The sequence below is a fragment of the Mauremys reevesii genome, unplaced genomic scaffold (assembly GCF_016161935.1).
Source record: "Mauremys reevesii isolate NIE-2019 unplaced genomic scaffold, ASM1616193v1 Contig125, whole genome shotgun sequence".
Lineage (NCBI taxonomy): Eukaryota > Metazoa > Chordata > Testudines > Geoemydidae > Mauremys > Mauremys reevesii.
In genome coordinates, this window is record NW_024100744.1 from 194,815 (window position 1) to 210,442 (window position 15,628).

Sequence of the window (15,628 nt, forward strand, 5' to 3'; positions counted from 1 at the left end):
AAAATTGTTGCACTTTACTGCAGCTCTGTAACCATATAGGAACCAATCCTGTCTGTGTTCTGTGCATCCAAAATTCCTGCTGAATGACCTGCCCTGGGAGCGAGTTACCAGTGACCCAGGACTGCGGTGGAAGGAGGGTGCAGGTGGTGGGTGGGGAGAGCCAGGGCTGGGGCAGCAGGAGGTGTGGGGCACTGGTGGGGAAGAAACCCAGGCTGGGGCAGCATGGGGGTTGGGGAGGCACTGGTGGAGGAAGGGGAAGCCCAGCGCTGGGGTGGCAGGGGTGTGGGTGGGAGAGCCAGGGTGGGGAGCCCTGGGATGGGGGGGCAGTCAAAAATTTTTTTGCTTGGGGCAGCAAAAAACCTAGAGCCGGCCCTGCCCTCACGTGTTGTCTTAGGAAGACGTGGTGCCAGGTACCAGGAGAGGTGGGTCCATCCCAGGGTCCCAGCCAGGCATGGAGGGCAGAGAGCACTGGGCAGGGAGGGGAGGGGAGGGTCGGTCAGTCACTCCTCCCCCACCCCGTGAGAGAGGTGTATGGGAGTGTGTGTATGTCACCTCTCCCCGTGTGACCCCTAAAGCCCTAATGATAAGAGGGTAAATAAACAGAATCCAACTCCATGATATTTCTTTTTAATGGGGCTCAGTCACACGGATGTTAATGTGAACGTTTGTACTGCATGTTTGATTGCCATTGAACTCACTTGAATACCAGGTGCCCCCTATGCAGCACAGGGAAATATGGTAACCCTCCTCAAAGGGCTCCCAACTCCCACTGACTGCAGTGATGGGATTTGAGGGTTTGGGCCCAGGAGCCTCAGGCATGAACCGCCTCCCCCCTTCATTGGCGCCGGACACCTTGCAAGCACCGATCAGAGGGAATAGCCCTGCCCCAGAGAGCTTCCGATCACAGTATGAGACAAGAGGCAGCCGATAGGTGTAGACGGAGGGGGGAGCGCAAGGGAACTCAAAGAGATGCTTGGGCAGCATGCCAGCTGCCTGGCGGCTGTCGAGGGGAGGGGAGGCGTGGTGGCTATAGCAAAGGCTGGAGTGGCTCCATAGCCCTGCCAGCCATGCCCCACGGGGCGATCCTCGCTCAGCCTCTGTGGCTGGGAACACCACGTCATTGTCTCCCCCTGACAGGTGGTGGCGCTCACGCTGCTGACGGCTTCGGGGGAGATCCTGGAGTGCTCTGAGTCCATCAACGCCGAAATCTTCCAGGCCGCTCGGCTGCATCTCGGCTGCCTGGGCGTGGTCCTGACCATCACCTTCCAGTGCGTGCCGGAGTTCTACCTGCTGGAACCACCTTCCCTCCACCCTCCAGGAGGTACCGTAATGTCCACAATAGAGCGGGAGGACAAATGATAGGCCCTCTCTTAGCGGCCTTCGTGGTAGGTGAAATGCCGTGCGTGGTGAGACGAGCTGTTCTGGCCCGGGTTGGACGGGGAGCGACTGCAGTCAGTTAAGGAATATCCCCCACTTTCACTACACCCCCCCCCCCATGCATTTATGATGCAACCCAGCATGGGAACAGATTTATCTTTAAAATGGGAGACTTTCACGCCGATGATTGAGTGACCAATGGGAGTCTCGTTTCTCTGGAAATGGAGTTTTAATTTCCCAAGTGGGTGCAGGGTAAGGCAATGCCAGGTCTGCAGCAGCCGGTGTTTGCGGGCATGTGCACCTGGCACTCAGCACCTGCCCTGCACAGGGTCCAGCCCACAGTTTGTTCCGAAATCTGCTGGGTCCATCTGGGGCAGAGTTGCAAGGAAGGCGTGTCTGGAAGAGGCAATGATTGTGTTATGGGGCGAGGTGGTTATGGGATTGTTTTCCTGGTGCTTTTGCACCATGCAGTACTATAGGGTTCTCTCCACTCAGCAGCCAAGGAAACTGTCCACAGGGCTTAAGCCATCAGGGTCTCTCCTGAAGACAGGCCATGTTAGCGGGTGAGTTCTATTGTCACAACATGGGCGTGAGACAGTGGGTCTCACAGCGTGTCATGGGTAATCCTGCTCTGCAGGGTCTGCTTCCAGATGCAACGGGGGTGGCTCAGGATCAATGGAAACTGCTCATTAGAGTTGCCAGGCAGCTGTGCATCGTTAGTACTGTGCTTATATCTCTGTGCACTCTGGTGGGTGGCACCAGAAAAGTGCCTTGGCCGTGCAGATGCTGCAGCACAATGTCACTCTCTGAATCCAGGATACCACATGCACCACTTCTTCCAGAGAACCCATGGGACTGACTGCAGAGCTCACCTGCCAGATCTCAGGCAAAGGAAGTGGCACTCCAATCTCAGGAGTGAATTTGGGAAAGATCACTGGGAATTGTTTAAGAAAACTCTGCGAGATATCTCAAAAGCCACAACTGAGGAAGGAGACCATACTGGTTAAAAATCAGCCTGGTTTGTGGGAGAGGTGAAAGCAGTGATAAATTATATATGAACCAAATGGAAGAAAGGTGAAGCTGATGGCAATGAATGTAAATAAGAAGCTAAGAAATGTTGAAAATGGATCACGGAAGCAAAGGGACACCAGGCGAAATTGATGGTAAAGGACAATAGAAAGGAGGTTTAGAACATATTAGGAACAAAAGGAATCCTGACAGTGGTATCAGACCATTAATAGATGGAAATAAGATGTCAATATTATCATCGGAGGGGTAGCCGTGTTAGTCTGGATCTGTAAAAGCAGCAAAGAATCCTGTGGCACCTTATAGACTAACAGACATTTTGCAGCATGAGCTTTCGTGGGTGAATACCCACTTCTTCGGATGCAAGAAGTGGGTATTCACCACAACTCATGCTTTAAATATCTGTTGTCTATAAGTGCCACAGATTCTTTGCTGAAATAAGATGATTATCAATAGTAATACAGAAAAGGCAGTAAATATTTCTGTTCTGTATCTGGGGGGAAAATTATGATGTTGTCATAGCTAAGGCTACGTTTTAGTCATGGGTATTTTTAGTAAAAGTCATGGACAGGTCATGGGCCGTAAACAAAAATTCACGGCCTGTGGCCTGTCCCGACTTGTACTATACTGACTAAACCTTGGCGTGTTGTGGGTGCTGGGGAATCTGTGACCTCCATGAAAACTCACAGCCTTAGTCATAGCATATGGTGATTCTCTTTCCATTCCACTGGTATCTTTGGAGGATGTTATATAGCAGCTACTGAAGTTAGAGATTGTTAAATCAGCAGCTCTAGATAACTTGCAAGAGTTGTAAAAGAGCTGGCTGAGGAGCTCTCTGGACAGAGAGTTGATTTCAATACGTCCAGGACTGCTGGGACAGTTCCAGTAGACTGGAAGAAAGCTAAAGATCTGCCAGTATTTAAGCAGGGTGAACAGGAGATGACCTGGGTAACTGTAGGCTGTCATTATAACATCGATTCTGGGCAAGATAATGGAATGGCTGTTACGGGACTCAATTAATAAAGAATTAAAGGAGGGTAATGTAATTAATGCCAATCAACATGGCTTTATGGAAAATGGATCCTGTCAAACTAAGTTGATATCGTTTCTTTTTTTGGAGATTTCAAGTTTGGTTGATAAAGGGAATAATGTGAATGTAAAATGTTGATGTCCCCCCTTGATCTCCTCTTTTCCAACGTGAATGTACCTAGTTCCTTCAGCCTGTGCTCATATGGTTTACATTTCACCCCTTGGATCATTTTTGTTGTTCGTCTCTGGATCCTTTCCAGTGTCTCTCCATCCTTTCTATACATTGGGGACCAAAATTGGACACAGCTCTCCAGCTGAGGCCTGACCAGCGCTGAGTAGAGTGGTACTATCACCGCCCGTGACTTGCATGTTATGCCTGTTAATGCAACCTAAAATTGCATTTGCTTTTTTCCCCACTCTATTCCCAAATAGCCGGGCTATGGCCTGCATCAGTATCTATGCAAGAACGAGGTATTCGTATCTGAACAGCTCACAGCCTCCCTGTGAGGTAGGGCAGGGCTTTCCAATGGTATTTAAGTGCCTAACTGCCTTGGAAGATCTGGGCCCAAGTAGCGTGCCTACGGTCTCAGAAAGTCTGTGGCAAAGCAAGGAATTGAATCCAGGTCTCCCAAGTCCCAGGCTAACTCCCTGTCTTGATAGAAACGCCCTCCCTCATCTTGCTGAGGTCACATAACTTCCCATTGCCTCAGTTTCCCTGTCTGTGGAATGGGGAGAACACCAGGTTCTCAGGATTAATCGGTGAGTGTGTGAAAATCACCATCTCAATATCAATACCCATGCTCGACCCTGTGAGTGTTTTGCCCATGCCCTGTAGTTCCCCATTTCCAGAGCCAGCAGTACCACGTCAGTTGACCCAGTGAGGTGGAAGAGAAGAGCAAGAGAGCAGGTGCTTTTAAGAGGAGTACAGGGGCTGCTTGGAGAGAATTCCTGGTTCGGTCGGACCCGCCTGCTTTCTCACGTCCTGCTCTGGCCTCAGGTTTCTCTTTAGCCCCAGCTACCCTGATGACACTCTGGGCCATTGGTTACACCCCCGGGGTGGGGTACATTGGCAGTGTGCAGCTTTCCATCACAGCTCCGTTACTCTGCTAAGACAGGCTGCTCCCAGGAGAGGGCTCCTTGGCAGCCAGGCAGTGCCTCCCGCACCTCCCGGAGATGGAGCACACAGCCAAACAGCTACAGACAGGGCTGGCGCCAGCTGGATCTCCAATCAGCAGAGCCCGTCTGGTGTCAAAGGAACCGTGGCCATTTGCACCAGCTGAGGATGTGACCCTGGGTGTTAAGGCCCCACAGCACCTAGCGAGTCTTGTCCACCCACGTGAAACTAAGTAGCTTTGAGGCCTGGCCAGTACATGTCAGACGTGGTAGGTGGTGATGAGCAGTGTTGTGCTGCTGTCTGTCGGATGGGATCTGAGGCCATGGCCTGGCCAATGGGGATCACAGATGGTCCCAGGCTTGAGGAGCATTTTATGGGTGGGGTTGGATTTGCAGGGCGTGGGGAAATGCATCTCCTGTTATTGGCAGGGCCGGGGTGCTGACATTTGGGAGCTCTCTGCTCAGCAGCCCCGATAGCAGCCAGCTGTCTCCCACACCCCACCCTGCCACAACATGGCTGCTGAGCATGCGCACTGCTTCATCTGTCACCACAGCCCGGCCCCCCCCAGCCCTCAACAACCCTCCCCAGTTCCTCCCGCTTGGCCTCTCCCATCGGCTTGGCCCTCTCAGCTCCACTGCGGCTGCTCCCCACACCTCCCATGGCTTCCTGCCCACCCTCCTCCCCAGCCTCTGGGATGCTGTGGTCATGGCCAGTCACACTGTCTTCAGAAGCGTGCCCTGCCTTGGCTTCCCCACCTCGTTCCCCGGTCCAGCCTCTCAGGTTTGAGTCCAAGCCCCCTTCCGTCCACACACAAATCAGGCTGACTCTGGTCAGCAAATACTCACGACTCAGACCCTAGGACCGTGCTGGGGGTTGGGTCAGAGCCCGTCCGGCTGAGATTCTGCTCCAAGCCCTGTCACTTTGTGGTGTGGATGCAGCCCAAGCACAGGTCCGAGCCGGAAGGCCAGTGTGGGACCCATTAGCAGGGCTGACACCTGGGTCCAGCAGCTGGTAACCCAAGTTTACTATGTAGTTTGGATGCTGAAGTGCAGGCTTGGAAACACCCAGTCTCCAGGCCTGGTTTGCCATGCAGTGTAGACGCACCCTTTATGTGTGACCTGAATAACCTATTGATACCAATGGGCTCAATTTTCTTATTGATCGGACACCAGAGAACTCAGGCCTGGTCTATACATACAATATTATAGGGGCTAATTTAGCTATAACGCATCAGGAAAAAGATCTTGGAGTCATCGTAGATAGTTCTCTGAAGATGTCCACGCAGTGTGCAGTGGCAGTCAAAAAAGCAAACAAGATGTTAGGAATCATTTAAAAAGGGGATAGAGAATAAGACAGAGAATATATTATTGCCTTTATATAAATCCATGGTACGCCCACATCTCGAATACTGCGTACAGATGTGGTCTCCTCACCTCAAAAAAGATATTCTAGCACTAGAAAGGTTCAGAGAAAGGCAACTAAAATGATCAGGGGGTTTGGAGAGGGTCCCATATGAGGAAAGATTAAAGAGGCTAGGACTCTTCAGCTTGGAAAGAGAGGAGACTAAGGAGGGGATATGATAGAGGTATATAAAACCATGAGTGATGTGGAGAAAGTGGATAAGGAAAAGTTATTTACTTGTTCCCATAATACAAGAACTAGGGTCACCAAATGAAATTAATGGGCAGCAGGTTTAAACAAATAAAAGGAAGTTCTTCTTCACGCAGCGCACAGTCAACCTGTGGAACTCCTTGCCTGAGGAGGTTGTGAAGGCTAGGACTAAAACAATGTTTAAAGGGGACTGGATAAATTCATGGTAGCTAAGTCCATAAATGGCTATTAGCCAGGATGGGTAAGGAATGGTGTCCCTAGCCTCTATTTGTCAGAGGAGGAGATGGCTGGCAGGAGAGATCACTTGATCATTTGCCTGTTAGGTTCCTCCCTCTGGGGCACCTGGCATTGGCCATTGTCGGCAGACAGGACAATGGGCTGGATGGACCCTTGGTCTGACCAGTGTGGCGTTCTTATATCTACATGAGAAATTAGGACAGTGTAATCCCATGTCGCTCGGGGTGAAAAGCCACCCCTGAGCAATGCAGCTAAACCAACCCGACCCGCAGTGTAGATAGCACAGGCCCCTGACAGTGCCCCACGCAGCTCCACGGAAGGGGACTAGAAGTTCCTTTGCAGTGACCCTTGTAACAATGGTCTGGTCCATCCTGGCTGCACAGACTGGTCCTATAGCCCCGTGGCCAGGTGGCTGCAGACCAGACTAGCCTTCGCTCTGATCACAGTCACCCTGGGGGGGGCTCTGAGCTCCCCCGGGCGTGGGCCTGGGGGGCGGGGCGGGGCTGCTATTTAATATAGTTATTATCTCCATCACAAAGTGCCCTTGCATCTGGCTTCCCCACCCGCACCCCACAACTGCCAGGCCCCTGGTCTGTCCCAAGTGCTGAGCTCTGAGCACCAGGACAAGATGCCCACCATCAGGGAGCGGTTCCCCAGGGCCAGTGAAGCAGCTCTTGGCTGTCTGCTGCCTCTAACATATGGGCTAATGTGCCACTGCCCTCTACGGGATGCAATCGGAACTGCTCGACTGTGTGCCATAGACCCCAGACTATAACCAACAACTGGAGATTCTCCTTTAGCCTGTATTCTTTCTCTTCCCACTGCATTCTTTCTCTGCCCCACACAGGTGCTCGACAACCTCGACAGCCACCTGCGGCGATCGGAATATTTCCGCTTCCTGTGGTTCCCCCACAGCGAGAACGTCAGCATCATCTATCAGGATCATACCAACAAGGTACAGCCTGTCCCACTGCAGCCCTGATCCTGTCTTCCACCCTGCCCCAGGGTGGGGCGAGGAAGGACACACGCACGGGCAGCAATGAAAAAGCAGATCAGGCACTGTTTGAGATACAATGTCAGACCCCAGCGTTGAGGAAACCACCATGCCAGAGGGCACCAGTCATGCCTCAGGGACAGCCAGGCTCAGGGCCTTCTGCTAGTCTCCTCTCCCGGGGCTGGGATCTCCTCCCCTTTGACAGACTGAAGAGGGCCCTTTCCGGCCAATGCTTGGGTTGGAGTCTCCCAATGTCCTTGAAGAAATGGGGTGATGAGTCAGTGGCATTCCAAGCCGCTCCCATTGGAGGTGCTGTGCTATCGAGTGCCCTCCTGGCCAAGAGAGGTGACTGAACCCCGTATCTCCTGTACCCAAGACTCCATGATGCATTGCACAAAAGTATGACCCCAAACTCCTGGCCAGATTTGGCGGGGCAGTTTTGTTTTGCCACCTTCATTCCCTAGCATCCGTTTTCCGCTCCCTGCTGTCAGTGTGAATGTCCTGGAGAGAGACAAAGGGCTGCCAGTCTCTTCCTGCCAGGGGAAATCTCTGATCAGAGCCTTCATGTGGTACCTTTCAGCCTCCTTCGTCCTCTGCCAACTGGTTTTGGGACTATGCCGCCGGATACTATCTGCTGGAGTTTCTGCTCTGGATCAGGTAGGGATGGATTCCTGTAGTGTTTTGGTGTGGCACCCTGTTGTGGGGATGGCTGTTAAGGAGTCCACTTGGGGATATGCTGACGCAGCACGCCAGGCTGCTGGGGATTTACGCTTGTTCCCTGCATCCACAGAATAAATCTAGGACTAGGAGAAGAGGCAACCAGCTGTTCCACCTGAATTAGGTCAGGGCACCTGATCTGGGGTTGAAGGAACTTGACTTAGAGTGTGGAACTGCCTGGGTTTTAGTCCTGGCTCTGCTGCTGACCTCAGAAGTCACCCCCTCCACACACACACACACACATACACTTTTTGTGCCTCAGTTTCCCCACCCTGCAGGGAGCTGAGAACGTCAGGGCCGGAAAGATGATGGTTGAATTCAGGGGAGGGAGGATGGCTGGGACTGGCCTGGCAAGGATGGAAAGTGTAACATGATATAAAATCACCACCAGGCGATAATAAACTCTCCAGACACCCATTGTCAGAGCAAGGGGGAACCTTCCCTTACTTCCTTGCTACATCCCTGCATATCCATTCCCAGAGGTGCAGAAAGCCCTGGGACTGTTGTTAAAAACAAAACACTCAGCGGTGTGTCAGTGATTCTCTACTGTTGAGGGTGATTCTCCCTCAGCTTAGCCGGGCAAGAGGGGTTATGCTTTAGGAGGAGGAGGATCTGAGTTCTAGTCCTGCTGTTACCACAAAGTGCCAAGTAACTAGCGTACATCACATGGCAATAGCCCCAAACTCCCCCGGTAGCTGCAGCTTCAGGCAGTCCCTGTTGCAAGGAGCTTGAGATCAAAACCAATCAGATGTAAGTGGTACATAGTGGAGGTGGAGGAACTGGTTTATGGCAGAGGAGTGTTCAGAGGTTGCACAGAAGTGAGTTTTTCTCTGTTCTGGCTGAGCTAGAGCAGATCTGTTGCAAGAGACACCCAGGCCTGAGTTAAAGACTCTGTGTGATGGAGAATCGACCATGTCCTGGGTGAGCTGCCCAGTGATTAATTACCCTCGCTGTTTAGCCTGACTTTCTCTCGCTTCAGCTCCCAGCCGTTCTGCCTTGAGCTACCTTTGGCTAGATTAAGAGCCCTACTCCGTGAAATCTCCTCCTCTGTAGGTACTAGGGGTTAGGACCTCTAGGGCACTGTCACTGCAGCCTGTCTGGAAGACCACAGAAACGCTGAGGCCGGCATGTTGTGACAGGGCGAGGCCTCATGGAGTTGCTCCTTTAGCACACCTGGTAGCAGGTCTGTAATCTGGATCTAAGGTCCCAAGTTCGACCCCAGTATTGAGGATTGTTAATATAAGAACCAGAGCTTGAGGACTGAGAAAGTTCGAAAAGCCCCACCATGTAAGGAAATAACCTCTGCCCTGCAATGCTTTAAAAAATGATTATGAAATAGCAGAGGCATGGGACAGCGTTTTCAGCATGATGTGCGGTGATGTAAATCCTTCAAGCCCCAGCCCTGTCTGACTGTGCTCCGTGGTGCAGTGACATGGTGTGGGGCTTTGGCCAGTAAGAGGGCATGCAGTAGCATTGCCAGTGATTCTAAGGGCCGCGGTGTGTCGGCGAGCTTTAGCCTCTCTGGCTCCCAGCAGTGCTCCGAGGCTGACGTCTCGGCTGGGGTGCAGGGTGCAGCGCCTCAGGCTTGGGGTGTGACGGCAATGACTGAACAGTGCACTAGAGGCAGCTCAACCTCCTTCCTACTGCCCCAATTGGCCTGCAGGTCCCCTTGGCCTCACAGACCCTGAGCCAGCCCTGGCCTCCTTTGCCCCTAAGATAGCCCCTTCCTCCTTACAGCCTCAGGGCAGCTGGTTTAGTGGTGCCTCCCATTGGGAACTACTGAGGGCTGGCTTGGCCGTCAGACCCACCCACCTCTTCGGGAGCCCTGGCCCCTCATCAGCTGCGGATCTGACACGTGGTCTCTGTGGTTCTGCCCGGCCTGATCTCTCCTGTCTCCCTGCAGCACGTTCCTGCCCAGCCTGGTGTGCTGGATCAATCGCTTCTTCTTCTGGCTCCTCTTCAAGGGCAAGGTGGAGCATGTCGACCTCAGCTACAAGATCTTCAACTACAGTGCCGCTTCAGACAGCACGTCAGGACTGAGCTATCCCCATGTAAGCGGCTCTGCGGAACCCCCGCCACACCCAGGCCGTGCAAGGGGCTGTACGAGGACTGCTGGCCGTGCAATGCAGCTCTGCACCGTTCATGGCCCAGGCCTGTGCGTGGCAAATATGCTAGCGGGAGAGGAGAGATTGCACGGTGCCTCTTTCCTTCCTGCTTCCCAGTCCCACTCAGGCAGGAGCCGGGCTCGGGAAAGCTCCTTCAGTGGTAAGGATTGACTCATCTGCTCCAGCGACCGCTGGATGTGCCCAGAGCACCTGGATGTCCAGGCTGGGGTGTGCGAGACAGCCAGGCTCTGGGGTAGTCAGCAATCCCTTCCAGGATGGCTGGGCCAGGACAGGACTTATGGGGCACCACTGTGCTGTGATCCTGGCAGCAGGGCCCCCTCCTCCCCACATGACTGAGCAAGGTGTTAGCCCAGCACGGCTTAGGGGTATGTGGGGGCAGGGCTGAGATGCAGAGACCCACAGAATTTGAGCCCAGATCCTAACTCCCTGTGGCTTAACGCCCACTGAGGCCAATGGGAGTTAGGTGCCTAATACCCTTGGGCGTGGGCAGGTTACTCCTCGAAGCGGGTTATTGCTTTCACACTCTGGTTTTGTTCCACTTTGGGACCAATCAGCCGATTCCCACCCACGTGGGTAACCCAGCCGCCGGCGCACTGGGACCCAATCCGGTTCCTCCATTGGCAGGTTCCTCTCAAACAGACACAGAAGATTGAATTCGTCGCCTCTTCAGAGCACACGGGCACGAGGCGGTGAAAGCATGGGGCCCGGCCGCTGAGGTTAAACCCCAGTGTGTGTGTGTATGGGGCGAGGATTTCTCAAACACATGCGCAGAAACTCAGAGCAGCATCGGCTTCCTGTTAGCCTGAGGGCCGTCCTGGGATAATGTAGGCTCCACTGGTGGCGACAGGCTGGAAGGTGGTTCTGGTCCCGGCAACTCGCAGTATCTTCTCTTTGGAGCGACTCCGTAAATAAATCGCTCACAAAAGGAGGATTTTAATGCCAGCTAGAGCCAAGTGTGGTGCAGGCAGCTGTGGCTTCCCCCTCGGCTCTGCCAGCGTGCCACAGCCCCCAGCTATTTCAGCCCTGCTCCCGCAGCTCTGCCAGCGCGCCCCCAGCTATTCCAGCCTGCTCCCGCAGCTCTGCCAGCCCAGCGCTGCAGCCCCAGCTATTCCAGCCTGCCCCCACAGCTCTGCCAGCGCGCACCCCCAGCTATTCAGCCCTGCCCCCACAGCTCTGCCAGCGCGCACCCCCCAGCTATTCAGCCCTGCCCCTCGGCTCTGCCAGCGCGCGCAGCCCAGCTATTCAGCCTGCCCCAGCTCTGCCAGCGTGCCGCAGCCCCAGCTATTCAGCCCTGCCCCACAGCTCTGCCAGCGCGCGCGCCCCAGCTATTCAGCCCTGCTCCCGCAGCTCTGCCAGCGCGCAGCCCCCAGCTATTCTAGCCCTGCCCCTCGGCTCTGCCAGCGCGCAGCCCCAAGCTATTCAGCCCTGCTCCTGCAGCGCTGCCACGCGCGCAACCCCCAGCTATTCCAGCCCTGCCCCACCTCTGCCAATGCCCCTCAATCCCGACCCAGCCCCTGCTATCTCAGCCCTGGGCACCCCACACAGCTCTGCTGATCCCCTCAGTCCCAACCCAGCCCAGCCCCTGTAGCCCAGCCCTGGGCTCCCACCCACAGCTCTGCCGGTGCCCCCTGCTATTCCAGCTCTGGGCACCCCACACCTCTGCCGACGCCCCTCAATCCCAACCCGCGGCCCCTGCTATCCCAGCCTGGGCTCCCACCCCACACCTCTGCCAATGCCCCTCAATCCTCACCCACAACCCCTGCTATCCCAGCTCTGGGCTCCCACCACGCCTCTGTGGTGCCCCCTGCTATCCCAGCTCTGGGCACCCCACACAGCTCTGCTGGTGCCCCTCAATCCCGACCCGCAGCCCCTGCCCTTCCAGCACTAGGGGAGTTGTGGTCAGGCTCAAGCAGCGCCCGCTGTGGGAAGGCGGTTTGAGGCCCAACAGCGAGATGGTGGCTCCAGTGATGCTTTGCTAACGTGCTCTGGGGCGGTTTGCGCCTGGGCAGTGAGAAGACGAAGGAGGCCCTGCTGGAGCTGAAGGCCGTGCTGGAGAACAACCCCAAAGTGGTGGCACACTGCAGTGGAGTGCGCTTTGCTGGGGGCGACATCTTGCTGAGTCCCTGTTTCCAGAGAGACAGCTGCTACATGAATGTCATTATGTACAGGTAAAGCGGGGGCTGGGCCCAGGGAGGAAGCAGGGCTCTGGCTCTGGCAGGGCCGGGGGCTGCACAAGCCAGGATTAACCTGGACATTGGAAGCTGGTGTTACCCAGGCGTGTGGCCAGGCTCGGCCGATCCAGATTCTCACTGCTGGGTGCTCCGGCTCCGAGGTTGGTGGTAGCAACCCCAGAGTTTTCTTCCCCTGCTGCAGGGCAGAAGAAACTGTCCAGTGGCAGGGAGAGTCCCTGACGTATGTTTCCCAGCTATGGGACCTTGGGCCAGTCAAGTCCCCTCTATGCCTCCAGTTTCCCCACGCATGTCACATGGGGATTACAACTGGGCTGGTTCATGGGGATTTTAGAGGTTGAGTTGATTATTGACTCCCAGCCTGGTTGGTTTGATCCTGAACCACGAGATTAAGAGCTGTAGGGTCCTGTCCCCTGGGGAATTACTTATTGTTACTTATTTGTTAATGGTGTTACGTATTGTAGGGATGTCTGAGGGGCCCCATCATGGACCAGGACGTTATTAACTGGACAAACCACAGAACCCGAGAAAATGGTCCTCCAGCCTGTTCCCCAGGGCTCTGTCCCGGCGATGGAGTCCTCCAGCCCTTTCCCGGGGACACTGCACCTGGCAGAGATCCACCATCTCCCTCCCGGGCCAGCTTTTCCTGCCATTCAGCCCAAGTGCCCTTGGCTCAGTTTTAGCCCAGGCTTAGGAGGCGGAAGGCACGTCTCTGGCCCATCTGAGTCTGAGCTGGAGCAGAGTCTCCCCATAGGCCCACACCCAGCGAGGTGATCCTCGAGCTCCACGTGGCAGCGCTCTGCTGCTTTCTGGCGCTGACAGTGCCGGGTTCACACTTCACTGCTGGCCCAGTGGGCGGCTGGCCGCCCATGAACTCCAGACTCAGTAGGTCCCACTGAGCATCCCCAAGTGCAGAAATCCGCCCGTGTGACCTCTGTGAAGGCGAGGTACCGCTCTATGTCTCTCCCCCCAGTGGCCAGTCCGTGTAAGAGGCGAATGAGTCTGTGTCACGTACCCCCTTGGTCATTTTTAATGCCAAAGAAATCTATCTCTGGGAAGAGGATGGAGGCAGCTGCTAGCCACTGACTCTGCCCTGTGCCCTCAGGCCCTACCCGGGAAGAGAGCTTGCTGCCCGGCTGGACTACTGGCTGCAGCCTCTGAGGAGCATCTCATGAAGAGGCTGGGCGACCGCACTGGAGCAAAGGCTACCGCTGCAGCCTGGCCCGTAAGGCTCAGGGAGGAATCAGAGAGCCCAGCTCTTTAACCCTGTGAACTAGACACTGTGACCCACCTCCCAGGTTCTGTGGGTAATGAGGAGGGGTGGAGTGGGGCCTGCCTGGATCTCACTGGGGAACAGAGTCGTGAGTCTGGCTCAGCTGGGAACACCTCTGGCCTGCCCTCTCCTGACGCCCATCTCCACTGCTGTGGGTTCCTGGCCCCTGCTCACTTCCTGGGCAGGGGTGGGAGGTGGCACCAGATCGGACGGGGGGGCAAGGAAGGCCTCCTTAGATTCAGAGACAGGTGGTAGGCCGAGGGTCCTCCTGGGGCAATGGGGCCGGGGGAGAGATGGGGAAGAGGTGGCATGGCTCAGCTTATGAGTCTAGACCTCATGGATGAGCTTAAATTGGTCAGACTTGAAGGTCTATACACTGCATGAGCCCAGATCTTCAGTTCAGGTTGAGACCAGTCTCTCTTCCGTCCACACACCAATCACTCTGGGTCAGGCCAGCAACTTGCACTCAGAGCCTGCCTGGGCCCCTCAGGACCCTGCTAGGGTCGATCATTTAGTCCTGCTGTGAGTTGAGTCCAACCCTGTCGTGGCTGCTGTGGGCCTGAGGTCTGTGGTGTGGATGACCCAGCATGACTGGAAGACCCAGGCCCAGCAGTGCGAGTCAGGTTTACCATGCAGTGTGGACGGCTCTGGGCTGGAGCTTGGAAAGGAGCCGCGAACCTGGCTTTATAAAGCAGGATGTCCCAAGGTGTTAGTGCGGAGGTTTCAGGCACCGGTTTCTGTCTGATAGTTCAGACCAACCTGGACATCTGAACCTTCCGTCTGTGAACCACACCACCTGTTCACTCCTGTCCCGATGGAGCCAGCCTGTCCTGCTGTAAAACTCCTGAGGTCAGGGACTCTGTTGTTGTATGTCATAGCCTGTGGAGGCTCAGGCACTGCATGCCTTTTGCTGAGCACGGAGAATAGTTCTGTGCTGTTCAGTGTTCGTGGGCAGAGGAGTTCACACTCCTGCAGTCGCTCTCTCGTAGGCTCCACCTGTACCGGAAGGACTTTGAAAGATGTATCCCGGCTTCGGAGAGGATTCTGCACCATCCGGGAGGAGCTGGATCCGGCATGTTCCTGAACACGTGCCTGGAGAAGAGTGTTTTATTGAGGAGACGGGATGCTGGAGCAGAAATGAAGCTCGCCAACCCATCTCCCTTGCTCTGTCGCTGAAGTGGGCAGTGTCGCTGTGAGACCTGCTCCTTCCATGATATCCCCAGATTAGAACCCCTTCCGGCTATCTCTGGGCTTCCAGCACATCCACGTCTCAGCTCTTCCATGACTTTGGAAGCTCTTGTGTCAGGGACTGTCCGTTTGTCGCTCCTGTGCGCTCAGTATGTTGTCAGAGAACACATCAATAAGAACCATCAGTGAATGGAAACAGTCTGTAGGCGCTCTGTGCTGTGGATCATGTGCTGATTCAGAGGCTTGCCAGATGCTCCTGGAGAAAGTGCTGGTCAGGGTGTTATCTGCATGCCAGGAGTTCTGTGGATTGGCCTGGCTTTGAAAGAGAGCAGATTTGGCTCCACCCCGTTATACGGCGGCTGGTTCTGGTATCTCAGAGCCTGGCGTCCCAATCCAAGTGTTGGATCAGACCCATCTCTGGGACAAGGTGACAGGTTCAACGTCAGGAGAAAATGGCGGCGCTGGGGAGAGGCGGTGTGATCGTGGTGTCATTGGAAACTGGGACCCAGAGATCTGAGGTCTATTCCCAGCTTTGCTGTCAGACCGTCTGTGGCTTTGGGCAGAGTAGCTGTCTATCTGTTCCTAACAAAATTCTTCCCACCTCCCCAAGGTCTGAGCTCAGATCCTGGCTGTTGTATTACAAGCAGGGTGCTGGAGATGCAGAGTCTTAAGCATTGGGGGGAAATGGTGGGTGCACATTTTTTTCTCTGCATCTTATGGCAGGATTCCTGTACCCCTAAGGCTCTG

General features: G+C 54.9%; 1 pseudogene; it reads left to right on the forward strand.

Annotated features, from left to right (window-relative positions):
- LOC120392927 overlaps positions 1-14,869 on the forward strand; it is a 36,983-nt pseudogene extending 22,114 nt beyond the window's left edge.
- Positions 14,870-15,628: the final 759 nt, after the last annotated feature.